The 24,068-nt window shown below is 41.6% G+C and overlaps 1 protein-coding gene across 7 annotated transcripts in view; it reads left to right on the top strand.

The window, feature by feature from the left end:
* The first annotated feature begins 8,800 nt into the window (after positions 1–8,800).
* The window catches only part of LOC144115192 (uncharacterized), a 42,835-nt gene continuing 27,567 nt past the window's right edge, over positions 8,801–24,068 (top strand). For 5 of the 7 annotated variants that reach the window (XR_013311305.1, XR_013311306.1, XR_013311304.1 and 2 more), the window contains exons 1-4: positions 8,801–9,445; positions 10,118–10,210; positions 11,772–12,035; positions 19,675–19,741. The gene's annotated coding sequence lies outside the window, so the exon portion shown is untranslated. Of the gene's footprint in view, positions 9,446–10,117; positions 10,211–11,771; positions 12,036–19,674; positions 22,070–24,068 lie in introns of all 7 variants that reach the window. The other 2 variants (XM_077649455.1, XM_077649456.1) reach the window with 2 other exon arrangements.

The following is a 24,068-nucleotide window of genomic DNA, read 5'->3' as shown; positions in this document are numbered from 1 at the left end:
ATCATAAAGTTGAAGAAGGGTTGGAGTTACATACAAATAAAAAAAGGTTGGGGGTACCCAGATAAGCTGAAATGGTTTCTGACAGGACTCCTAGTCATTTGATATAGAAGGCTCAAATAATGCATATTCAGAGTTTATGAAGGTTTTTGTAGAAATATACTCTACGCACTTTCTCTTCAAGAACATTAAGCAGTGTAAACGAATTAGAAAACCATGGATCACGCCAGAGCTCAAAAAGAATGATAAAGCGCAAAAACAAGTTGTACCATGCCTTTTAAATAATGGTCTCTAGAATCTGTAATCTTATTAAAAAAAAATAAACTAAATGCTGAGCTTAGGCGTGCTAAGATTGTGTATCATCAATAACTGTTCTCTGATATTAGAATGAAAAATTCGGACGCTGTCTGGAAAGTTTTAAATAACGTGTTACGTCGCAATAGGAAAAATGCGCCAACTCAACGAATAACCTATTAGGGCTTTAACTACCAATTTATCTATGATGCATTTACCTGAAGTTCCTTAATCTTGTAGCCCTTTCGAAAGCCTTTTCCTTGGGCCCATCATTGAGACCGAGGCATGTACAACCTTTATGAATTTAAATAATAGCAAAGCCTTATATGTTGACAATATTAAGATAAAACCAGTCAGATATGTACTATCTTTTATTGCACCTGTGCTTGCAAACATTTTCAGTTTGGTAATTTAAACGGGAGTTTACCCGAAAGAAATGAAGAAAGCAAGTGTGACAGTTGTGTTTAAAGAGGGAGATAAAGATGTAGTATCCGATTATAGACCAATATCTGTGATCCCAGCCTATTCAAACGGCTTAGAAAAAGTAATCTTTTCCCAGTCAAGTGAACTTTTCTAATGCAAAACAAATCCTGTCTAAGGCTCAGTTTGGCTCCCGAAGGAGCAAGTCAACGGAAACAGCTTTGTTATGACTTAAAAAATGTATCCTGCAAAACATTGAAGCAGGCATTCTCACTGTCGGGCTCTTCATTGATTTTAATAAGGCTTTCGATTCCCTAAACCATCAAACTTTAACTCATAAACTTTCTCAAAACGGAGTTCGTGGAACACGTTTAGACCTCACAGAATCATACCTGCAAAATCGAAAACAATCTGTCTATATCCACAACCATCAGTCTTCTTTTCTGGCAGTACGAAATGGTGTGCCTCAAGGCATCATTCTGGGCCTGATGCTTTTTACATCTATGTAAATGGCATTGTGCATATCTATGACAAAGCGAAATTTATTATATACGCCGATGATAGCAGTATACTAATCTCTGGTCACGACATAAACGAGTTAATTCAAGAGTGCAACGTAATCCTTACGAAACTAGAGAACTGGTCCTCTTCTAATTGCCTCCAAATAAACCCTACAAAGACTAAGGTAATAATTTTCCGTGCAAGGAACAAGCCAGTCGTACTACAACGCGCTCCTAAGTCAAGAAATTCAAATCTTTGACAACCACAAAATCCTTGGAGTTACTTTCTCGTCGCATCTCAACTGGGATCGGCATGTGGAAAATATTTGTAAAAAGCTTTCCTCAGTAGCAGGTGTTCTATCACGATGTCGATGGCTCTTTCCTACTCACGTGAGAATTCAAATTTATCATGCTCTTTTCGGTTCTGTTTTTAATTATTGTAACTGTTTGGGCAACCACCACAAAAACAAATGTGATAAAAATACAAGTTCTGCAGAAGAAAATGATACGCTACATTGCAAACCTTCCTTATCTCTCTCCAACGCAAAATGCTTTAAGAAATTATAGCATAATTCGTTTTGAACATGTGTATGTTTTTCGCATTTTGAGGTTGTTTTACCATTCTTCTCCTGCTTATAGAGATTTCTTAATACGTACTGCACATTTAAGGACCGCTTCGAATCGACTCTACACCTGAAACACCGGCCTCTGGTATATTTCATATTTTCGAAATAATTATAAACTACAAACGAACACAATTTACCGACCACTCTTAATAAGTACGAAGTTTTGGCTGGTGTTAAACCAAGCAAGTTAAAAATGTATTTTGTAAATATATAGCCAGGTTGCATTTTATGTGCCTCTGTTGTCTGCCGGTGCCATGTATGCCTATTCAGTGTTTTTTCTCTTTATTTTTCTTGGGTCCTCTCTCTGTTTCATGCGTCTGTAAACTATTGTTAGTGAACATACATGCTCATTGTTTTCATTGCATTGAATCTATATGTCACTTGCTTCGTTGTTGTTTTTGTGTTATATATATATATATATATATATATATATATATATATATATATATATATATATATATATATATATATATATATATATATATATATATATATATATATATATATATATATATATATATATATATATATATATATATATATATATATAAACATTTTTTTTTGCTTTAAGTGCGTTTGTCGTGTACTGCCATTTTCAGAGGTGCTTGGGCCCAGTAAAGCTGGTGGATGTAACTTGTATTCTGGAAAAATAAGGTGAAATGAAATGAAATGAAATTGCATTTGGAAGAGAAAGACAAGGCTTCATTTTGCAGTGTAAGCTTGCGTCTCTAGAATGAACAGAGAACGTTGCCTCACTCTGCTTGGGCCTGTCGTTAGACCCCTCATTGACCCCACAGAAAAAAGGACGTTTCTAGGAAACGATTTTTGGAATCTTTCCCCCCTTCAGGAGGGGAGGGGAGTGATGGCCTCCCCTTTGTCGGGTTCGCTGCGAGACGCGACGCACGATGGACAAGTGCTGTCTTTCCGAAATTAACCGTGACTTACAGGTGCCTATAGCTGTGTTTGGATTCCAGCAAAGTAGCAACGAACTTCCGAATCCTCCTCGTCCATTCCCAAGGGGCTCCGCGTGCCATGTCGCTATGTGCGGTGAAAAGAGCAGTGTGCAGAGTTTAAATGAAACAAGTATGAAGCTATATTCAATGAAGTCGATCACAGACAGCTAGAGGAATTTCAAGAGCATGCTGTGTGATGCTAGTTATCTCAGTAAAAACTAATGCAGTCAACTATTCTTTTGTATTTTTTTACCCAACAGACATGAAATGTCTGATGATGAATGTGTACCAAACACATATCGGTGCATCAGTTGTGATGCCTGAAAAAAGTTGTACCAACATATAGATGCCCATGTCGTGATAATCAGGAATACTGAAGAATTAAGGAAAATTAAACACTTTTTTTGTTCGGGCTCACACACCTGCTACAAACATCTTTATACGAAGCAATTTAAATGACTCTGTAGGAAGCTTTTTAGGTAAAAAGTACAGTATGGCAAAAAGGAGTCTTTAGGAAATGCACTGTGTAGAAATAGCCATGCCAATTTCATCTCATCGTTTGATAAATGTAAGAAATACCGTTCAAAGAAGCTTGCTGCCTAGTATAGTTGCAAGTTACTGGTTGCAGACCGCTCTGCAGTCACTGGACTATGATTGTGTATGTACTGCATGACAGTGCATGGATAGCAGAGCAGTTAACCAACAAAGAGATGCTTGACATCATCAATTAAACAGGATGCTATGTGTAAATTTTTGACATGTTCCTTTTTGGCAGCCTCTAAAAATGTTTCCGCATGAATGAGCTAGCTTGTTTTGCAGCAACATAACCACGGGACTGCTGTAACTTGCCACATTCTCAAATTATGTGAAAATCATTGCATGCGAGGGGTCACAACCATATCGTGTTTCTTGAAGGTCCCGTTGCTTTGTTGGCAATGCTTGGACAACCATGACCACCTTTCTGCATTCATGTGCACATGGTATGCCCATTACGTTCATGCCTTTCTACCTATTACTGGTTTACAATGAAAACAGACAAAAAAACAGGGCACAAGTACAGATAGTGTTTGTAGTCCACACGCTTCTTCTTCACCTCAGTAAATATGGCACATACCCACGCGGGGGGACTGGCCAATTACAGTGGAGATTGCCAATGAAGTATTTGCACGGGAAAAAAGACGTGAGGTGGCGGCGTAGAAGACTGAATCAAGATAAAAATATTGAAATTCAGTTAAATTTAAGAAATATGAATGACCAGGAATAGAATCAAGCATTTTGGACATGAGACAGAATTTTGTATACAGCTAACAAGGTAGCCGATCAGTCACACTTATGTAATCATGAAGGTAGCCACAAACACTGCTTAACGGGAATTCCTTAAATTGGCGCTCGCACCGAACGAGAGAAGAACTGGAAGAGACAGAGGGAGTCCTAACCTCGAAAGTGGACCTCCAAATACTGCTTTCATTGAACTGCGAACCGCCGGCAAGAGAGGAGAAAATGATCTAATGTTTCAACTTGCCCACATGAGACACAAATGTTTGTCGCAGCGAACCCACATCTGCGTAAGTACAAATTTAAGTGAGGGATTCTGCATCGCAGAAGTGTCACTGACACCTCACAACGACTTGATTTACACTACAGGACATTCCATGGGTACTTTAAGTGGTGAAAATCCACGGTATTGAGCAACAGATCACTCAAGCTGGCTGAAATATTTTGGAAAAGCTGGAAACGTGAAGTTTCCAACAGAATGAGGTGAGGGACGGGATAGATTACAGGAGCGCTGAGAGCTGACCTTGCCACTAAATCAGCCACCTCGTTAAAACAGATACCGAATGCCTGCAGGTACCCGGACAAAGCGGATCTCACGCGCTCTGCACGGAACAAAAAACCTTAAGCGACCGATTCAATAAAGATTTTCCGGAATTTCAGAGAGAGGCTAGAACTGAAAGGCAGTCTGCAAGAATAAGAACCCGTGCTACACGCCTGGGAATTTTGAGAACAGCCGAACCAAAAGCAAAAAAAACTATACGAAGAATATAGGAGTATAATCACGGATACGAACGGAATAGCTCCAAGCCAGATCCTGCGAATATATCCCAATCGCCGCCTTCTCACAGCTGCCGGAGGCATCAGTGGAGAGAACAGTATGATGAGGAAAATTCTGTAGGTATTCAGAAAGAAGACCATTTACGATATTTACGGGCATATGTTTCGCATGGGACGGGTAAATATGGTCGTAATGGAAGACTGGGTCAGCCTGCGTATCAGCAACTCGTTGCAAGGAGATCAGATCAACCTGAAGCGGAGCTTGCGTGAATCTAACTTGTGGAAGGTGATAGCGTGGCCAATGCCTCCCATGCCTACTGTCTTTTTCTTCTATGAATCATGACAGCATTCCGGCTCACCCCTTTCTCCATGCTTACACAGACATTTTTCACAACTAGCAGGCCGTAGTATGGAATGAGCTTAGGGAAAATTACCTTTTTTAGTCGTTCTATGTACACAGCTTAGAAGTATGTGGAAGGTACTTTGGCAGTGAGTGCTTTGGCCTTTCTCTCTCATAGTCCTTTTGCGAACTGAAGTGGTGAACTATATTACCTTCTTCATTACTTATTGTGCCATCATTTTCGCAATAACGAAAAGTGGGCACATAGTAAAGATCTGCAAGCACTGAGGATTTGTCGTTAAACTCTGACATCATTATGAATGGAATCAATACAATGTAGAAGAACAAGTATAGTGCAGCACATGTATGAGTGCAAGTGAAAGACGAATGTTGATCTTGTTAGCCTATCAAAAGATTACACATACCCACACTGGGCGATCGGCCAAGAATCTGGTGGCTATTCACCTGTACTCAGTTAAAAAAAAAGAAAACCACGCGAGAACGCAACACCGGTGGATGTGCTGAATTTCAGAAAAGAAAAAAACCGTGCAACAAGTAACAAAAATATTTTACATTGCATAATGAACCATGACTGTTCCAAAGCAATGAGATATAAGTGAAGCATTTCATTCCTTTCGTGACAGAAATGAGCTATGAGGTTTGTTGAATAATTAAAAAAGTGATTTTTGATGGGGCGTTTCAAGTTATAACTCACGATTACAATCACATCTGATATAGATGACAGGCATGCTATGAAAGCAAGATCATTTTTTTCCTTTTTTTTTATGAGAAATGCACAGGCAGTTTCAAGGTTTGCTTCACAATTTGATTTCTGACGTATACACAAATGCATGCCTATAAATTATTTGTGTTACACCAGAACCAAACTACTTAAATTGGTAACTCATGTTCATTACCTGGGTGTCATTAATAGAAAACATATACTAATTCTGCTAATCTTATAGAAGAACAAACAGCGGTTTTATGAAGACCTAAGTGATACGTGATACTTCTGTGTCCATCAGGTAATGAACTATGCGGCAGTTTCAGTTCTCTTCTCTTATTTTCAGTTTCGGTTCTCTTACTTTCAGTTCCGCTTCTTCAGAGTTTCAGTTTCAGTCACATGCATATTGCTTGACACCACGTATACGTGACGCAGAAAAAGTAGGGGGAGGGGGGGGGGGGGTCTGAGGAAACTTGGCGTCAGCATGAAATCGCTCGCTCCGGTGTGTCGTTCGATCTTGCATCTACAATACAACAACGTGCCGACGAGGTAAACCTTTTCTATGTGTTTCGCGGGATCTTACGCCCCCTCGTACATTCCTGGAAACCCCGGGCCAGCCACCAATACCATGGAACCAGTGGAAGGCACTGTTTTCTACCTACTTAGAGGCGTCTGGCACCTGAGTGCTGCATCCCGGTGAAAAGCTGTATGCTTCTGCATTCGCGCGGCGTCGAAAGTCAGCGTCGTTGCGGAACGCCACCCGCCACGGGCGCAATTTTAAAACGAAGGAGCAGGGACCTCAATTAAATGAAGTTACGAAAGGCGAAGATGCGTTTCTAACCGCGCTCAACACTTGCGACCGTCTGTTCTCAGCCACGACGGAACGCCACCGTGGTTCAAGATATGTTACAGAACCCTAGCTGGTGAGCCTAGATCTGTCAGAGGTTTATATTGCTCAGTTACGCGATCTTGCGAAGAATTGCGACTTCGACAATTCCTGCCCGCTCCCCGCGGCTGCTCGGTGGACAGGGGGTGACAGCGCGTTTTTTTTTTGTTCTTTTTCTCCCTTTTCTAGAATTTTTCGTTTGTGCATATCTTCTTTCCAGAATCTGATTGCTTGTTGCTCTGTTCATGTGGCGGACATGTGTGCCAATTCCAACTCCTTAAGAAGGGAAGGAAGATCGCTGTAACTTCAGTCTTGAGAAAGGACAGGCTCTGTCCGAAACGTCGACTCAAAATAAATCTGTCTAAATGAAGCGTTTCTCAACTATATATATATATATATATATATATATATATATATATATATATATATATATATATATATATATATATATATATATATATATATATATATATATATATATATATATATATATATATATATATATATATATATATATATATATATATATATATATCTCTTCCTCTCCTTCCCCTGTCGAAACACCTTTCCCAGGAAGGAGTTTCACAAACTAGAAGTTACGCGCTGCTACAGAGCGGCTTCCAAAATACGTCCGTGAGCGTACGTGAGCAAAGAGAATCATACTTTATATATAAGTTTAATACTGTGCAGGCCGGTATGAATGAAAACCCTGGTACTCTCTCCACACTCAGAGGTCAGAGTCCTAGCCGTACTGAAATTAACAGCACCCCGACTGCATCGCCTGAGGTCATGCCAATTTGCGTGCTTGCTACCACATGCCGCCCTTCTCCTCTCCCTGCCATTCTTTCTTGCTCATGACCAGAGAAAACAGTTGTGACAGCAAAGCATATTGCCTATTCCCCCCTCAACTTTATATATTTTTATTTTTCTTTATTTTTTTCCCTGCTTTGCAGATAGTAAAGCGTGATGCTCCATATAGGACAGTAACCCATTGCAATAACGGACACTTGGGTGATTTAGCGCCTTCGTTCCCCATTTCCTTTCTGTTACTCTCCTCTCTCTCTCTCAGTTTCTAGGAAGGAGCCCTCTTTTTGTCTCTGCGACGGAACGCGGGGTGGAGGCACCCTTCTGACCTCAGCCAACCGCTTTTTTTTTTTTGCTTCAGCGCCTCCCATCGAAACCCGCTTCGCTCTTGCCACTACAACTCCTTCTAGAACACTGTACCAGCATGGAGGAACAAAGTTTTTTTTTCTTCCATGCACGCCAGCAAGCAGCGAGTATACGGAGCTGCGAAACTGAACCACAGGCGGCATTTAGGCGTTTGACACATTCTCTCTTCTAGTTCACGGTGAATGAAGTGCTCTTTCATGGCTCTTTCAGAAACTGGCATAGACGGTGGCGCCAGTTTTCCCTCTAGGTAATATTTAGAAACTCTACGACGACGTAGGACCCGCCGCGGTGGCTCAGTGGTTAGGGCGCCCGACTACTGATCCGGAGTTCCCGGGTTCGAACCCGACCGCGGCGGCTGCGTTTTTATGGAGGAAAAACGCTAAGGCGCCCGTGTGCTGTGCGATGTCATTGCACGTTAAAGATCCCCAGGTGGTCGAAATTATATTCCGGAGCCCTCCACTACGGCACCTCTTTCTTGATTCTTTCACTCCCTCCTTTATTCCTTCCCTTACGGCGCGGTTCAGGTGTCCAACGATATATGAGACAGATTCTGCGCCATTTCCTTTCCCCAAAAACCAATTATAATTATATACGACGACATAGGCTACAATTAATATTCCGCAGCCATTTACAACCGCCGGAGTGAAAGTTAAAAATATAGTAAAGGGGTTAATTTACGGAAATTTTTCTATTCGGATCATATATTTCATCACTTCGCATTCTCTATTACTGGCAGCTGTTGGCAGTCGCTATGTATGGTGCTGCGATGCGGCAAATCACCGCGCTGCATATACATTCCAGCTTCAGTACGCAATATAAAAAGCGCAATAAGATGATTTGAAAACAAAAACCGAAAGTACATTTCTGCCGCTAGGCGGCCACCGGTACCTTTGGCCATTTGATTTTTCCCGCCTGCAGTCTGTGTGCGTGCTTCATAGGTTGACGTGAACTGCGTTTTCGTCCGCGTTTTTCGAAGTATGGTGTTGAAGGGAGCAGACGTATATGACTGGAGAGGTGCGTAGGTTCGTTCACTGCTGTCCAAGTACCGTATCTGACGCATAGGGACAGAAACTGCCTTCGGAGCAAAACTTGTTGCGCTAGATGGTAAGCCACGATCTCAGAAGAACCAGTGCAAAAAAGGACAACGGACAAGGAAGAAGGAGGACGACACGGAGAGAGCGCACTTCTGTCCTTCGTTCTTGTCTGTTGTCCTTGTTTACGCAGGCTCTTCTGAGATCACGGCCTTCGGACGCTCTGCCGAATGCGTTTCATTGTCCTAGATTTGGAGAAAGTCTGGCGCTCACTCACATTTTAAACGTTTGAAGTCAGAAAGCATGGCGGAAGTTATGTGCGCGTGTTCATGCGCCAGAATGCATTTGTGAAGTAGCAATCGTTGTCCTTAAGTCGGCGTTAATGAAAAATACCAGCGCTTCCGTGATGTGGAGACGGGGAGCTTCTCGGCACTACTCACCTGCCTCGAAAGGTACGCAATCCTAGCTATGTCTCGATACGTGCTGGTGTGCATTTTTCAAAGGATATTTTGCGTAAATAGCAGCCTCCGGGCTTGCCGGCTCTACCTAAGTGCCAAGACCAGCAGAGCGACAGGCTCCTCTTTCCGTAAAGTATCCAAGGAAGAGACGCAGCACCGAACAGAGTTCGCCGAGGATCATTCGTCTCGCAGCTGTTATTGTTTTGACGAAATGAATGTTGCAGAGTACTGGCGCATGCCGCTTAGGAGCTCAAGTATGTGTGTTCTGTAAAATTTGATGTCGTTTAACGCTATTGTGTCAAATTCATCGCCGTATGGATTATTCACACGCGGTAATTTTTCCGGCCGTGCACAGGGACTGTGCCTTATCTCTGCGTAAAATGCATTCCGTAAGCCTGACGTCTGAGTTCAACTCTGTTTTTCTGCTGCACAGGCGCTGACCGCTGGTTGTTTTGTGCATCAGGCCGCTTTGGAGTTGACGCTACCATCTATTTTAGGTTTTGTGTCTTACAACGGCACCCAGATTAAGAGATCCTGTGCTGTTGAAGCTAGGTATCTTTAGCATGCTTATTGAAGTTTTTAAAAGCTTCATTGTTTGGCTAGAGTGCCCCAATTTGTGAATTTTCGTGGTCTGTAATCGTGATGGTATTAAATGAATGCCTGCAGGGGGAAACAACTACTTCCACATGGGAGCCCACACATCTATAGCGTTTACCTTGCTGCCGCTGAGAAATATTCATGAGCAGTATGGAAGCAAAGGTGTGTTTTAGTTCTTGTTGCAAGCTTCTTTTTAGATTCTATGTTAGGTTCTTTTCGGACCATTTTTCCTTCTTTTCTTCATCGAGGTGCTTCATAAAACTGGGTACATAGCCTAACCATGCCCACATTTATTTCTACAGCCCCGGTCAAAGTATACAGCCCAACGGGGTTTCCTTCTGAGCTGTTTAGCATGGCTTCCTAGCACATCATGCAGTCCAAAGTGTGGGAGGATTGAGGACGCAAAGCCATTTTTCTTCCGAGAGATTACGGTTGCTGAGGATGCATAACGAGGCATGCTGCAGACCTCACAGCGAAACCGTTTGAGCTGTATACTTTTGACGGGGACTGTACATCCCTGCTAGTTCGTTGCCAGCATAGGGTTATCGCAAAACGGTGAGTATTGTTGAACATTGTTTTCTGAAATGCTGCATTAAATGAGTGAAGTGCCAAATGTGTGCATGGGTTTGTTTTGTATGATGTGAGTAGGCCAAAAAATGTAGCTTCTCGCGCATCTTCTTTTGGTGTGTCGTGAAGTTGGGAATTTCTAAACATGGGCAGCATCATTTATTAATAATGGAAAGCGGGTTGTTACAACAAGTGATGCAAAATAAAATCCTTTCTACAACAATACCCCAACTCACTTGGTGCTCATTTTAAGACCTGCTTTTATAATTAAATATATTTGTACAGATGTTCGGACCTCTGTATGACAAACAACGCAGATTCACCCATTTACATAAGCCAGTCACAAAGGCCTAATGCATCAGTAAGTATGAATACTTAGACAATCAAGGGTAAAACTTGAAAAAAAAAAACCTAGACCCTGACTGTAGCATCAGCATTCAAGCTGGCAGCCACAGCTAGGATCAAGTAAAAGGCATTGATAAAGATGGCATAGAAAGCCTGGAGGGCTAGTTTTTGTGACATCTGGCACCAAGAGCACACATACAGATGTAGGCAAGTGCAGGTTGAGTAGCTTTTTGGTTTCAATAAATCTTTCATTTCCTTTGCATTAGAAAGACCTGTACAGTCTCTTATGCCAGTGCAGACTGTATTAAGCAGAATATCCAGATGTGTGGTTCGTAACCCTACTGATTTTTTTCTTTTTTTGAGGATGTAAGTGTTCATTGACCTTTTTCTAGCAATAGCTGCCGTCCAAATTATTTAAAGCATTGGCCACAGTGTAATCAGTAGCATTTACCTGCTGCTCCTAGTCCAGTGTGCCTGACTTGCAAGCAGAGGAGCGTATTCCACCTCACTTCTTGCATTGCATTAGAAACTATGAGTGAAAGGCAACGGCTTCCACAAGTGTGCACATGCCCACGAGCCAGTCACAGTTGTGGAAGCTGTCGCCTCACTAGCATATGTTCGGCTCCACTCTACGAAGTTGTGAGATGGAGCGTACTAGCAGTGTAGGTGCCAGACTGGGTGTTTAAAGTGTTTTTTCTCTGGTATAAGCATGCATTTAGGTGCCTGCCTATTTTTTATCTTCTAATATTTTTGGAGCAATCCAGGAAGCCACAACATTGAGCAGCGGTTAATCCCTGCTCTTTCCATGCAGCCCATCGACGACGAACAAGCGCTCTTGGACTAAACCATTGTAACCGCTTCGCGAGCATACATCACTGTGCTGCTGCAAAGGTGGTACACGTGTCGGCGCAAGCTGTTCCTCCTGCACCTCTCCCTGCGCATGCAGGGAGAGGCTGAAATCACCATTCACCATTCAGCCAGAAATTGCGGCGTTGATTGACAAGGGTGATCATTTTGGAGCAATCCAGGCAGCCGCAGCATTGAGCAGCGGTTAATTCCTGTTTCTCCCATGCAGGTATGTGCTGGCTGTTTTCTTGCCTGTTAAAGAAAAGAACGTATTTCTTGTTGCTGGATTGCTGCATATTTGACGAAAGTGATGTCTGATAAACCGCCATCAACGATTAACGAAGTGGAAAAGGCACTGTCTGAGATGTCTGCTCATTTTGATGCCAAGCATGATGAACTGAAAGGTACCCTGAAAACAGTGATTGAAACATAGTTGTAATCAGTAAAAGAATCTATGAGCTTGAGCGGTGAATAGTTTGAGGCTTTCAAATCTGAAATCATGGAGACGAGGAAGGAACTTGCTGCTACTAGAGCAGAAAATGAGGAAATCGGAAATTACAACCGTTCGACATCATAATTAAAGAAAGTAATGAAGGAGTTCACTGATGTGCAACAATACAGTCGAAGAAGTAACCTCCAGATAAAAGATGTTCCTGTGGTGATGGGCGAGAACCTCATCTCCACCATGAAAACAAAATCGGAGTGCCTGAACTCGCAAGTCGATGAGCCTGACATTGAGGTCATTCACTGTGTGCCCACAAAGAAAACAAATGAACAAAACATAATTGTCAAATTTTTTTCTCTTGCTGTGTGGGATAAACTTCTAAGAAAATGCTAAGAAACAAAGTCTGAATGTTCCTCACTTTGGGTTTGAGGGTGAGATGCCCATTTACGTGAATGAACACCTATGCCCTGCAAACTAAGTACTCCTAGGAATGGCACTGAAAGCCAAGAAGTACAAAAAGTGGAAATTGACATGGGGATCAGATGGGAAAACCCTGATGCAAAAAGTTTAAAATTGAAATGTTATACTCGTGATAAGTGGAGAAGACTTGCGACAAATTCTCTAACACAATGGCTGTCGGTATTTTGCAAATCGAGCGAATCTGGAGAGAAAGAGAAATTATTTTTGTCCTACATTGCAATTTTCGCAGCATACGCAAAAATTTAGACCACCCTCTTGTGTATTTATCACTGCACTTCTTCTATGAGGTTATTGCAATCACGCAAAAGCGGTTAAAAGAAAATGAAACCGCTGAAATACCTGGATATGCCATGGCATCGCTACAAAGGTCCTGCGCATCATGCGGTGGTGGGGTATCACTTTTTGTACAGAAAGATGTTTATTACCAGGGCATCACGGATAGTTCATGTAGTAAGCAGTCTGTCAAAAACTCTTTGTTCACCTCAGGTGTGTTCTTAATATTGGGGTAGTATACCGACCTTCCAACCCAAGCATAAAGAAATTTCTCTTGGATATGGAAACTGTCATCAATCCGCTAATGAGTTCTAATGCCCCATTGTTATATGCAGTGACGTCCATATTGACCTTTTTTATGGTGGATGTTCTGAGTGCGAATACTTGCTTCTTATTTAGTCATTTAACCTTAAAAATGTTATTAGTTCTCGTACTAGAACAACGCAGAAATCTTCAACCCCTATTGATCATATGTACTTTGACAACGAAATGACCGTTCGCAGTGGCGCTTGTGAAATAACTATTGCTGATCACTGTCTAACTTTCATGTTTTTACCGCACAGTTACTTGCATCCGTATTGCAAAATGTACTCTCGAGATATAAGAACTCGAGTGAATTATGCCAGTGCCCCAAACCTCTTGCAGGGCATTGAGTTTAAAATATTATGACAGTGATGTCAACACAGAATGCGAGAACTTCATCCATTCCATATTAAACACTATAATGAAATCCACACGCGAAGGCGCACGTCGCAACTACGAAGAAGCTGTGCACCCATGGATTAATGATTGTATACTTTGTGTTCTAAAGAAAAAGATTCCATTTATCACAAATGCAAGCAAAACAAAACAGCTATTATTGCGGAAAATTCAAGCATTATACCAACCTTGTCACGAAACCCAGCATTGATTCGAAACAAGTGTGGAAAATTGTAAAGGATGTCACAGGACTTGGACAAATAAAACGCATTACCCCTGATGGCTGTTCCGTGCAAATTGTTAATGATTTTAATAGCTACTTTGCTAATATTGCTGAAACCCTTGCAAATCAGTTCTCGTCTAATTCCGCTTATACATATTAACCTACCTAGGGCTGTCCACAACAACCATAATCTAAGTACGATTACTGTCGAGGGCATTGTATCTATTTTAGGAACACTGCCGGTTAATAAAGCAGTTGGGCATGTCGGTATTCACACCGCAATATTAAAGTACAACAAACATGCGACTGAGTCTAGATGCTGTCCAAATATTCTCAAAGTAGCCAAAGTTAACCCTGTTTACAAAACTGGGGCCCAAAACAATCCAAGCAGTTATCGACCGATATGAGCACTAAGTATTATCAATACTATTTTTGAGAAACTATTCGCTGCTCAGCTAAGAATATTCGTTAGAATAACATAATCTCACTTCAGCAGCATGGCTTTGTCCCAAATAGGTCTACCTCTACAGTGGTTCTAGCACTTCCCCATTTGATAAATTCAGCTCTCCATAATAACAAAATTGCAATCAGCATTTTTTTATACCTGAAGAAGGCATTCACAGTGTATCGCATTCGATACTATTAAAAAAATTTGCCGCTTATGGGCTTTCTGATGATACGCTGAAATTTTTCACTAGTTACTTATCATCTCGACAATAAAAAGTGGAAATTAAAAATCATGAGTTTAAATATAGGAACCTAAAATGCCGAGTTCCCCAAGGATCTGTCCTGGGGCCTATACTGTTTTCCCTTGATATGAATGACCTTCCACGTGCAGTTTCATGCTCCAAGATTCTCAGTATGCAGACGACACTGCCCTCATGTTCACAGGTAATTCGTTGTCTGCAGTGCAAAATGGCATTATGAAAGATTTATTGGGCATCGGCTCTATCTGCTTGTCTTTTCAAGTTCTGAGACATGGGTGAGACAAGTTATGTCTCACAACTTGATAAGAGTAGGAGCTAGAGCTGGTGTGAGTAGTATTCCCTGCTGCAAACAAATTCCACATATCTGCAAGAGCATCAGCTGGGAAGGGCTGTCACCTGCATTCTACAGTGCCACAAACATATGGTGTACAGAATGGAGCTATTCCGTGGACTATGTTATATCGGCCAAAGAGGGAAATGCCTGACTGTCGCAGAGAACACGAAGGCTTCTTAAAACCACCTCCCAAACGCATTCTGGTCATACATTGGCTGCCATGCAAAAGCTGCACCCCTGTTTTCAGCCAGACAATTTTGGTGTACATGCATAAGGACCACAGAATGTGGGAGATTGTTGTGGAGGCGTTTGATTCATCACGAGCAAGACAGGTGCATTGGCAAACCTTCTGTTGCGCTCACACTAAGAGAACTAGACTACCTCAGCAGTTTAAACGACAGAGTGGTGGTTTTTGTACGTTTTTGAACATTTTTCTGTTAGTTTTTATTTACCATTGTTTTTGCCCCATGCAGTCAATTTCTGATGCAGTGCCACATGTTTGTTCTGCTCGTTCTTCACTTATTTATTGCGTGACAGTGATAAAGGTCATCAATTGGGACTCAGCACCGTGTCTATCTGCTTCGTACATCTTGTCGCAATCGTGCTGTGCCTTTACCTGATGAGCATCTACCGACTAGCTCGAGAAAGTGACCTTTTACATTGTGAAGCCATTTTGCAGGCTACATGCAAGAGCAGGAGTGTGGTCAGTGGTATGAAGCCTCTTAGAAAAGGAACTTGCATTCATACTTCCAATATTCACAAAAATAAACAGTTTCTTGGCATGACTTTTTCTCCAAAACAGTGTAATGTACTAAACATGTGTCATGAAATGAAGGGCTCGTGATTTTTAGATTGAGCATTTCAAGTTCACTGAGAGCAGTATTTTGAAGCAGTTTGGAGCCTTTGCTTTAAGAATGCATTAAATTACTAGTGCAGTGCAAGTGTTTCCCATCTCGCATGTTGCTGAAAATTGTTGGTTTTCTAGCCTCAGCTGCGTCCAGAACATATGAACACACTTAAGCAGTGCCAGAGTGTACTACAATCAAGATCCCATTTATGGAATGGGGTTATGCTGCCGCTGTTTTTTCTCTTTTCTACTGATTCAGTGAGCCTGGTACTAATGGCATACAGGTTAATTTTTAATTACAATATACGAGCAGTGTTTGTTGACTTGTAAGTGAACAAAAAGTGCAGCAGTAAGGGTACAGTACTGCATGTAAAAGTGCTTTTTCTTGCATCTAAAGGATTGTTTTTAGCTATGAATTGCTTTCTCGAAAGTGATCAGAGCCACATTGGCTCTACTGGCATGAGCGCCTGTGGGACCACTGCTGTTCTTTGAAGATCCTCACTTGTTGTCACTAGATGCTAGATTGGAAACAGTAGGTGCATTAGTAGCATCTCTGTTTACGAATAATTAATTATACTAGTTGAAGCCTTCTTTATTCATTTGGGAGCCCTGGTTCTTCGTTCTCGCTGTAAATTTGCATCTCGGCCTATTAGTTAGTAACGGATACCCCTCGAGAATGAAGTGCATAGGCCCCCATACGAGGCCCTCTAGCCAGCAGTGCCAACATATTGCAATAACAACAGTCAACACCCTTGTACATATTCGCGTAGCAATGTAGATGACTAGCACATACAATGTCAACATGTAAACTGCACTGTCATGAGAGAACATCATACTTGACCTCCTGCTTTGTGGTCATGCAACTGAAGCCCCTGGGGGCATTTTCATGTGCAAGCATGCCCGTTTCATTATGCTGCTGGGGAGTCAGTTTTCTTTTGTCAGCTTCTTGGGGTGCCACAGGTGTTTGTACTGATTTGATTGGTCATGTGTTCAAGGTGGTGGAAGTCATATCACTTTGTCATGACGGCCTTTTTTTCTATTTGTTTCTATATAATTTAGGGAAGTGGCTATTTATATTATTTAACTATGTATAGCGTTTTTTCCTTGCCAAATGAGCATACTTGTAGGAATGTTGTTCTGCAGTCAGCTGCACATTTTTTTGCAAAGGCAGGATCTCGCATGGTTTGAATTAATGACTATTCAAATCAAAGTAGGCATATTTTTAAAACTGAACAAGCTCAAATTTTGTAGGCTTACGAAACTGATAGGAAGGTGCTTATGTCTGTACCTAGGCATCATGAAGTCTCCTTTGCTACTCTAGTCTACAGTGGCACAATGCTCGAGATCTATGATAATGCAGGGTGTATATCTGAAGTACTGGCAGGAACGATTACACTGTCCAAATGCACAGGGGAGTCCGAGTGCTCAGTGTCATGGTTAAACATCTGCACAATGTAAAGACTCAGGTTGATGTCCTCTTTGTAACTTGCTGTCCAATTAGCACTTAGGTAGGTTTGACCAATTGTTCAGAATAAAAATCGCATTTCAGGTCGTTGTAAAGCAGTAGAGTGAAGCACTTAAAAACTGCTCTGGGAATGTATTTAGCAAAGTAGAATTTTGCACAAGTTGATGAAACACGGAGGAAACAATGCTGAGAAGGTAGGGCCAGTCAAGTGCTGAAAAAACAATGTCTATTGCGTACGTCCTTCTCAGAAAATGACTGCATCTGCTTACAGGCTGCAATAGTGGGAATGTGATAGAACTCGTAATTCCATATTGCAGAGCAAATTTCCTAGTAAAAAACAAAACCTACAGAAGGGTCAAAAATAGCCAAGGAAAGCTCAAAGTAACAGGATAGCCACCTTGCAAACAACCAGCACGAAGCATTTTTCGTTACCAGTTGGAAGCATTCTTTTGACACGAGAACATGAAATGAATGACACGCGAAACAATTTATATTAAAGGCCATCTCGGGGGGGTTTTTTGAACATTTTTTGTTGGTAGTCACGTCACATTCTGTAGTCTCCTCACTCTGGTTTAAAAAGCCGTTTTTCAAAATACCAAATAGAAGTATTTCAAAGGATGAAAACCCAGGAAACCTATATCATGTTTCAACCTAACAATGACTCCACGGCAGACCGCCACCCTACGACATCACAGATATTTACACAAAGTCTATCTTGTGCTCATTGATTGGCTGAGCTGGTGAGAGCAAGTGCGAGCTTGGGCCATTATTTGTCTGAAATGACCAGAAACCAGCTCTACACTTTTGTCGTTCAGCAGAGCAAATATCGATGGTCGTGCATCCATTGGCATCACACACGCATTGTTGCCCTCTGCCAGATATTGCCATGAGGTGGGAAATTTGAAAGTTCTTTGCACTGCTATAGAACACCTGCCCACTGCGAAACTTGGCACAAAGGATCAAAAAACTGTGGAGAACGTACTGTGAAAGTTTTAGTATAAACAGACGAGGTAGAAAAAAACGCGAGTTGGGGGAGGGTGTCCTTAAAGCGGATTTTTAACATTGAGTTTTAAGGGAAACCAACCAAATGGTCTTGCTTTGTTCGTCCTATCTTAGAATTCATCATAACCGAGTTCGTATTAATGGAAGTCTATTGTAGTTACTGCAATGCTGTGGGAAGGGAGCACGCTGTGTTGCCCCGTTCGAGCCATAATACACATGCGTGAGCCCACTGCAAAGCATGCTGTCACTGTCTGCAGTCTGCAGTTCAGAGACACTGCAGTCCTTAAGGGCAACACTGGGAATTTTTTGAGAGTCGTGTATTGTGGTGAAACATTGGCTCAGAGTTTTCCTCCCAATCCTGATTATTTCTTGCAGGAATGGCAGCCTGTGTGGAATTCGTTTCTTTGCCTTTCCATTTTCAAGTTTGCTGTTTCCTTAGCCTCAGTTTCGGTGATTTCTGTGGGCAACAATACATTCGCAACCATCACAAACATTAGGCACACGTTATAACTCTGCCCGCATGAAGAATCAATTTTCATACTTGTATTAGGTCGCCTAAGGCATGTTATGAATGGGGTCATTGCCAGTCAGTATTTCTTCCATTGAATGCGCGTACGAGTGTTCTCTGAATAATGTTCATGAGAGCATTGCTGCATTGACCGAAGCATCATCCTTGATTGTAAACTGATGTTCGGTTTTCTGCTTTAAAATAGTTCCACTTTTGATTTTGAAAAATTGCTTCTTGTGCCAGAGATAGGGGAGTCCTAGGAATGGGATGCGCTCATTCAGTCAAGATATTGGAAAACTACCTAAAGTTGAACCTTTGTTGGGTTTTCTCTCTTTAATCTGATCCGCAGCGCATTAGAAAAAACACGGAGTGAGTCGCAGTTTTCGCACGCCTCACATTACCCGATTGCTTCTTGTACGTTAAAGCTATTGTTTGCCTTTTGAAACCAAAACCGAAAAAAACACTCAAAAAAAATAATCATAAATCATTCAGTTGCCGTAGGTGAATTGCACGTTGTGACTCTCATCACACCAAAGATAAAAAGCGCATTACACCAAAGAAAAAAATAGATACAGAAATTTGGCACCTCTACTTTTAAAGAGGCAAGGAAAGTTTCCAGGAAAATTTTTGACCGGGCACTAATGCATAAATTGGGAAGTGTCACACATGTCTGCATTGCATGTGTTGCCATTTAGAGTGCTCATACTGCTTAACTTGTCGCTATCTTTATTGCTTTTCACTGTTTTTTGTTTCAAGTCGGGTTTCCTTGGCATTACTCTTTCGAATGTGCGTGAGATGAAAGGCTATTTTTTTTGCTTTTCTCGCATTTATCTTCTAATTTTGAGTGCCACTTGGTCCTTAGATCTTGTTTATGTCATTTTTCAGGCATTACAGAAGTTTCTTACAGTCCGGCCAATATTTTGACCCATAAAGTGCTGCTATATTCCTGGTGGTAAGTTGGCCGTGTGTATTTTGTTGTTGTCTTATACTGAATGAGGTCATTCCGTGCCAAACGATCCAGACTTTGCGCTTGACTGAGTTTGATTTCTTAAAAAAAACTCATGTCTTAGTATGTACTGTCGCAGATTTTCCCACCTTGTTTTTGCCAGAAAAAAAAATATTTCATGGCAAGGCCGTCATTTTAAGTTTACAAGCGGTAGCAGAGCCTAATCGTTCGAAATCTTGTAAAAATGAACGTTTTTACACATGACTTAAAATTTTTCGTATAAATAAACGACATTGTGCTTTCATATCCAATAAATTAAACGAATATTTTTCTTTCAGTCTTTATATAGAACAAGAAAGAAGGTACAGACATGAAAATTTGTAATTCTTGTCCAATTTATGTTCTCATAGTAGTCATGTCAGCTATTTCTCTGATTTTTTCAAAAGGCAAAGAAACCGATAAAAATTTTTTGAGATGAAAAACATGATGTGTGTCAGCAAAAAAATTGTAAATTTGATAAATTTTTTTTCAGGCATATGCAGCCGTCAATTGCACAGTGAATAAAAGTTTAATTGGAACAATTATTGTGTTATGCGAGAAAATAAGTTTGCAAGTCGAGTCGCTACGTTCAACCCCAGCATTGTTCGCTGCTTGCTTGTACCTGCAGTACACGCTATAGCTGGCATCAAGGACACACATGAGCTTTGCGGCATGGTGCTCCAAGTGGATGCTCCTCATGTTTTGCTTTTGAAAGGTCTGCTGGCATGTTCATTCACATTTTGTCGCTTTTAACTCTTAGGTTGTTGAGCATGACGTAAGTCCAGCATGCAACATTGAAAGACAGATGAAGGCTTGATATGGTGAAACTTCTGTTTTCCTTTTAATGATAGCACTTTTGAAACTGCCTAGTGAGTCCACCTTCATTTTCTTGAATTATTTGTTGGGGCACTCGGAGCGCTACGACACGCTCGATAGTTTTCTCTACTCCACCCACGTAAACAGCTCATAGAGGGTCAGCATTTGTCCTTTGTACGGCCTCTGAATACTTTCTGTTGCTGGCAAGGGCCTCATAGTTCCACCAATGCCGTCGCAAACACGACTACAATGTGATGTGGCGAAAAATTCCTTCCGCTGAACATTTGAAATCATTTTCATGGTAGCAGAGATTTTAACTGATTGCTCAGACTGCAAAGTGTGCTCCGCAGCTCAGTACCGTTTGTGTTGAGGTACAATAGTCGTTCTGCCATGCGGCCACTTCATTTTTACTTTTTGTAAACGGGCCCTTCAGCAGATATATGTGTTACCAAAGCTGGCAGTATGGAAGTCCAGCACTCCATTGTATTCGAGCAGTGGAGTGCTGGTTTTTGTATACTTGCAGCCGGAGGCAAAATGTGCTGCAGGAAGCACGGAGCAATGTCGATGTTGAAGGCAAAGGCTCAGTTTGCAAAATTGTTTTCTATCTTAAAAGAAAATGTGCTCTGAATAAACTTCTAGCAATAGATGCCATTAAATGGTGCCATGCAACTTGCTATATTTCATAATTTCACTAAGATGACCTGATTTTGCAATTGACAGCTGAATTTATCTCAAAACAGGAATTTTCTTAACTTTAGAATTTTTTTGCTGACTTGTCTTATGCTTTTGCTCTCTGAAACATTTTTATCTCTTTCTTTGCCTTCTGGACACCTTAGAAAGTTAGTTGGAATGACAATTGTAAGAACATAAAATTTGATAAAGGATTCAATGTTTTGCACCTTCTTTTATGGTTTGTTCAAAAGAAAGTATGTTCAATTTACTGCATATGAATGTGAAATGCCTTTTATATATATAAAGAAATTTTCGCAGTCATGCATAAGAATGTTTGTTCTTACAGATTTTTTTGCAAGCCTAGGTTTTGCTACCGCTTCCAAACGTGAGATGGTGTCCAGAACATGAGAAAATTTATTCCGCCAAAATCAAGGTGGGATAATGTTTGTCATAGTAATGCAATAAGCCAGGAATTTTAAAAAGAAATCGAATATGTTCGATTGCTAAGCCTGAATCAGTTGGCGTGGAATGCCCAATGTCATATAAATGTCAATTGTGTGCTGTTTTGAAGCAGTATTTATATTTTCGTAGCTCGAGTAATACTCCAGTGTAGGTAGAATGCAATTTGTTCTGCTTTCATAATTGTAATGGTTCCATGTCGCGGCCTTTAGTTTTGCATCTTGTGTGGGAACTTGCATTGCTTTCTAACTAATTTTTGCTGCAGGCATTCATCCCATATGGATACTGCTGCTCTTGAGCAGCATACTCAATTGGACCAGTGGAGTGGTATCGCTGTTTGTACCTTTGGTAAATTTCTGGGAAAAATTTATGCATTCATCTGGCTGCTTGTTATTTTCATGGTTGATGTGTAACGGCGGTTGAAATGCTCATTGCTCCAAAGGATGAATGTGGCCATTTGTTAATGCCATTTTATAATAGCAATATATGCAAAAAGATTCATTCTATTTATCTAGTTAGTACTTTTGCTCACTACGTTTTGCATGTATGCTTCAAAGGAAGCGAAGCGCACCCCTTGCGTAGTAACAAATTCACCCGACTTGTTTGCTGTGGGTATTGTGATGTCCCAGCTAGCATTTGTGACCTCCAAGTGCACACTTTTATGTGTATGTATTTATGTGTATTATATGTATGTATATACTGGCTGTTGCCCTAGCACGAGCACTAGGCCAGCAGCCAATAAGTCATTTCTTGTCCATCATTCATCACACCTCATTATCTGGCTGACTGCCATGTAATATTTGGTGTAAGTGCTGGATATCATCGGCATCCTGGTCCTGGAGCTTCGGCATCCTGCGTCAGCTGTCGTCGTTGGCCGTTTAGTTCTTGGCCTGCATCTACTGACCGTGCCACAGCCTATCAGACCTGAACCAACCTCGCTGTTCACCCTAGTCCCGTCCCCTGGTCCGACCAGAAAACATGATGAAATGAAGGCGCTGCTGCGACCAGATCCTATGACCCGCCTGGCTCGAGACGCGGCTCTCGCATGAAGACACCGTTCCCCTGCCCAGGCCATTTGGTGTGTCCAGGGGCCACGGCCGTCGGCTCTGGCACCCTGTGGCCTGGAAGCTTTGTTGACTGGAACTCATTCTATCATCTCATTGTGGGAGCCAGCACTTCACCACATTGCCATTTCTGTTGTGCCGTTGCTGAAGCCGATCACCGTCTTACGCATTCCTTCGTCGGTGTCTTCTTCTGTTTACCATAGGAATTGTTCCGTGGCCCAGAGTAGTGTCATGAAGAAGCTGGCAGTGGTGTGAGACAGAGCACTCGCGCTAGGCTAGCAGCCACGAAATCATCTCTTGTTTATCGTTCATCGTGCTCATTCCTTTGCTGGCTGCCATGTAACAATGTGGCATGACATCTACCTTTCATTCTTATTTCTCAGTCTTGTAGGTGTAGATAGGCAAATTTCTCTACCTTGAAGCCAAGGCTACAGATGAGGTCATCGGGGAAACCAGGTCGCGTAACTGTGTCAGTTGGGCCTCGATGCTTTCAAGTTTATGGTGAATACACGATCTGTTTAGGGCACTTTTCAATGCACCTGTAGCCACAGCCCTTATTACCAGCTTCGTGGCCGCTGATGAATATGTTAACATATCTTTTTTCTACCGCGGGGCATAACACCCGCACATATGGGCCGCTCTGATGTACAGCCGTAGAAATTGAAGCACTCCTCCAATGGCATTTCTTTGGTCAGCTCAAAGTCTGGAAGAACTTCAGAGAAGATCTTAAAGATGTTGTCAATAGCTACCTTGTGCTGACCCTGTTTAGGAAGCTTGTGGATCACTAGGAAGTCCACAAGCAGGAAAGATGATATTGCAGTCATGCAAAGCTTCTTTTAGCTGGTGGTCTCAACAGGCTGGTAGAAGGTTACAGAGAATTGGTGAAACGCAGGAGCTGGTGCATACTCCTTGCTGTTGAACGTAAAGATCACCTTTAAATTTTACAATGGTAGAATGCAAATAGTTTGCTAGCAACTCCAAGAATCTATCCATTTTACTTCTGCATTGGTTTGTGTGATCTTACTGCTCCCATGAAATCAATGCCTTCTCTTACTCTTACAGTCTCAAAAAAGGCGGTATGTGGCAGTGTGTAATACAAGTCCTTGATGTCAGTGAGGAAGACCCTCTTTCTGTGCAGCGTTTCGATTGGAATATGGACATTTCTTCTGTCTTCTTTACCAGGATCTTCCACGGTAAGGAAGGAGAATGATTATGTCAGGTACCTTCCTAAGGGTTCCTGCCACAACCCTTGTTGAGACAATTACTCAGGAAGGCCACGTATC

The sequence above is a fragment of the Amblyomma americanum genome, chromosome 1 (genome assembly GCF_052857255.1).
Source record: "Amblyomma americanum isolate KBUSLIRL-KWMA chromosome 1, ASM5285725v1, whole genome shotgun sequence".
NCBI classification, from domain to species: domain Eukaryota; kingdom Metazoa; phylum Arthropoda; class Arachnida; order Ixodida; family Ixodidae; genus Amblyomma; species Amblyomma americanum.
This window is presented reverse-complemented; position numbering and strand designations above follow the sequence as displayed.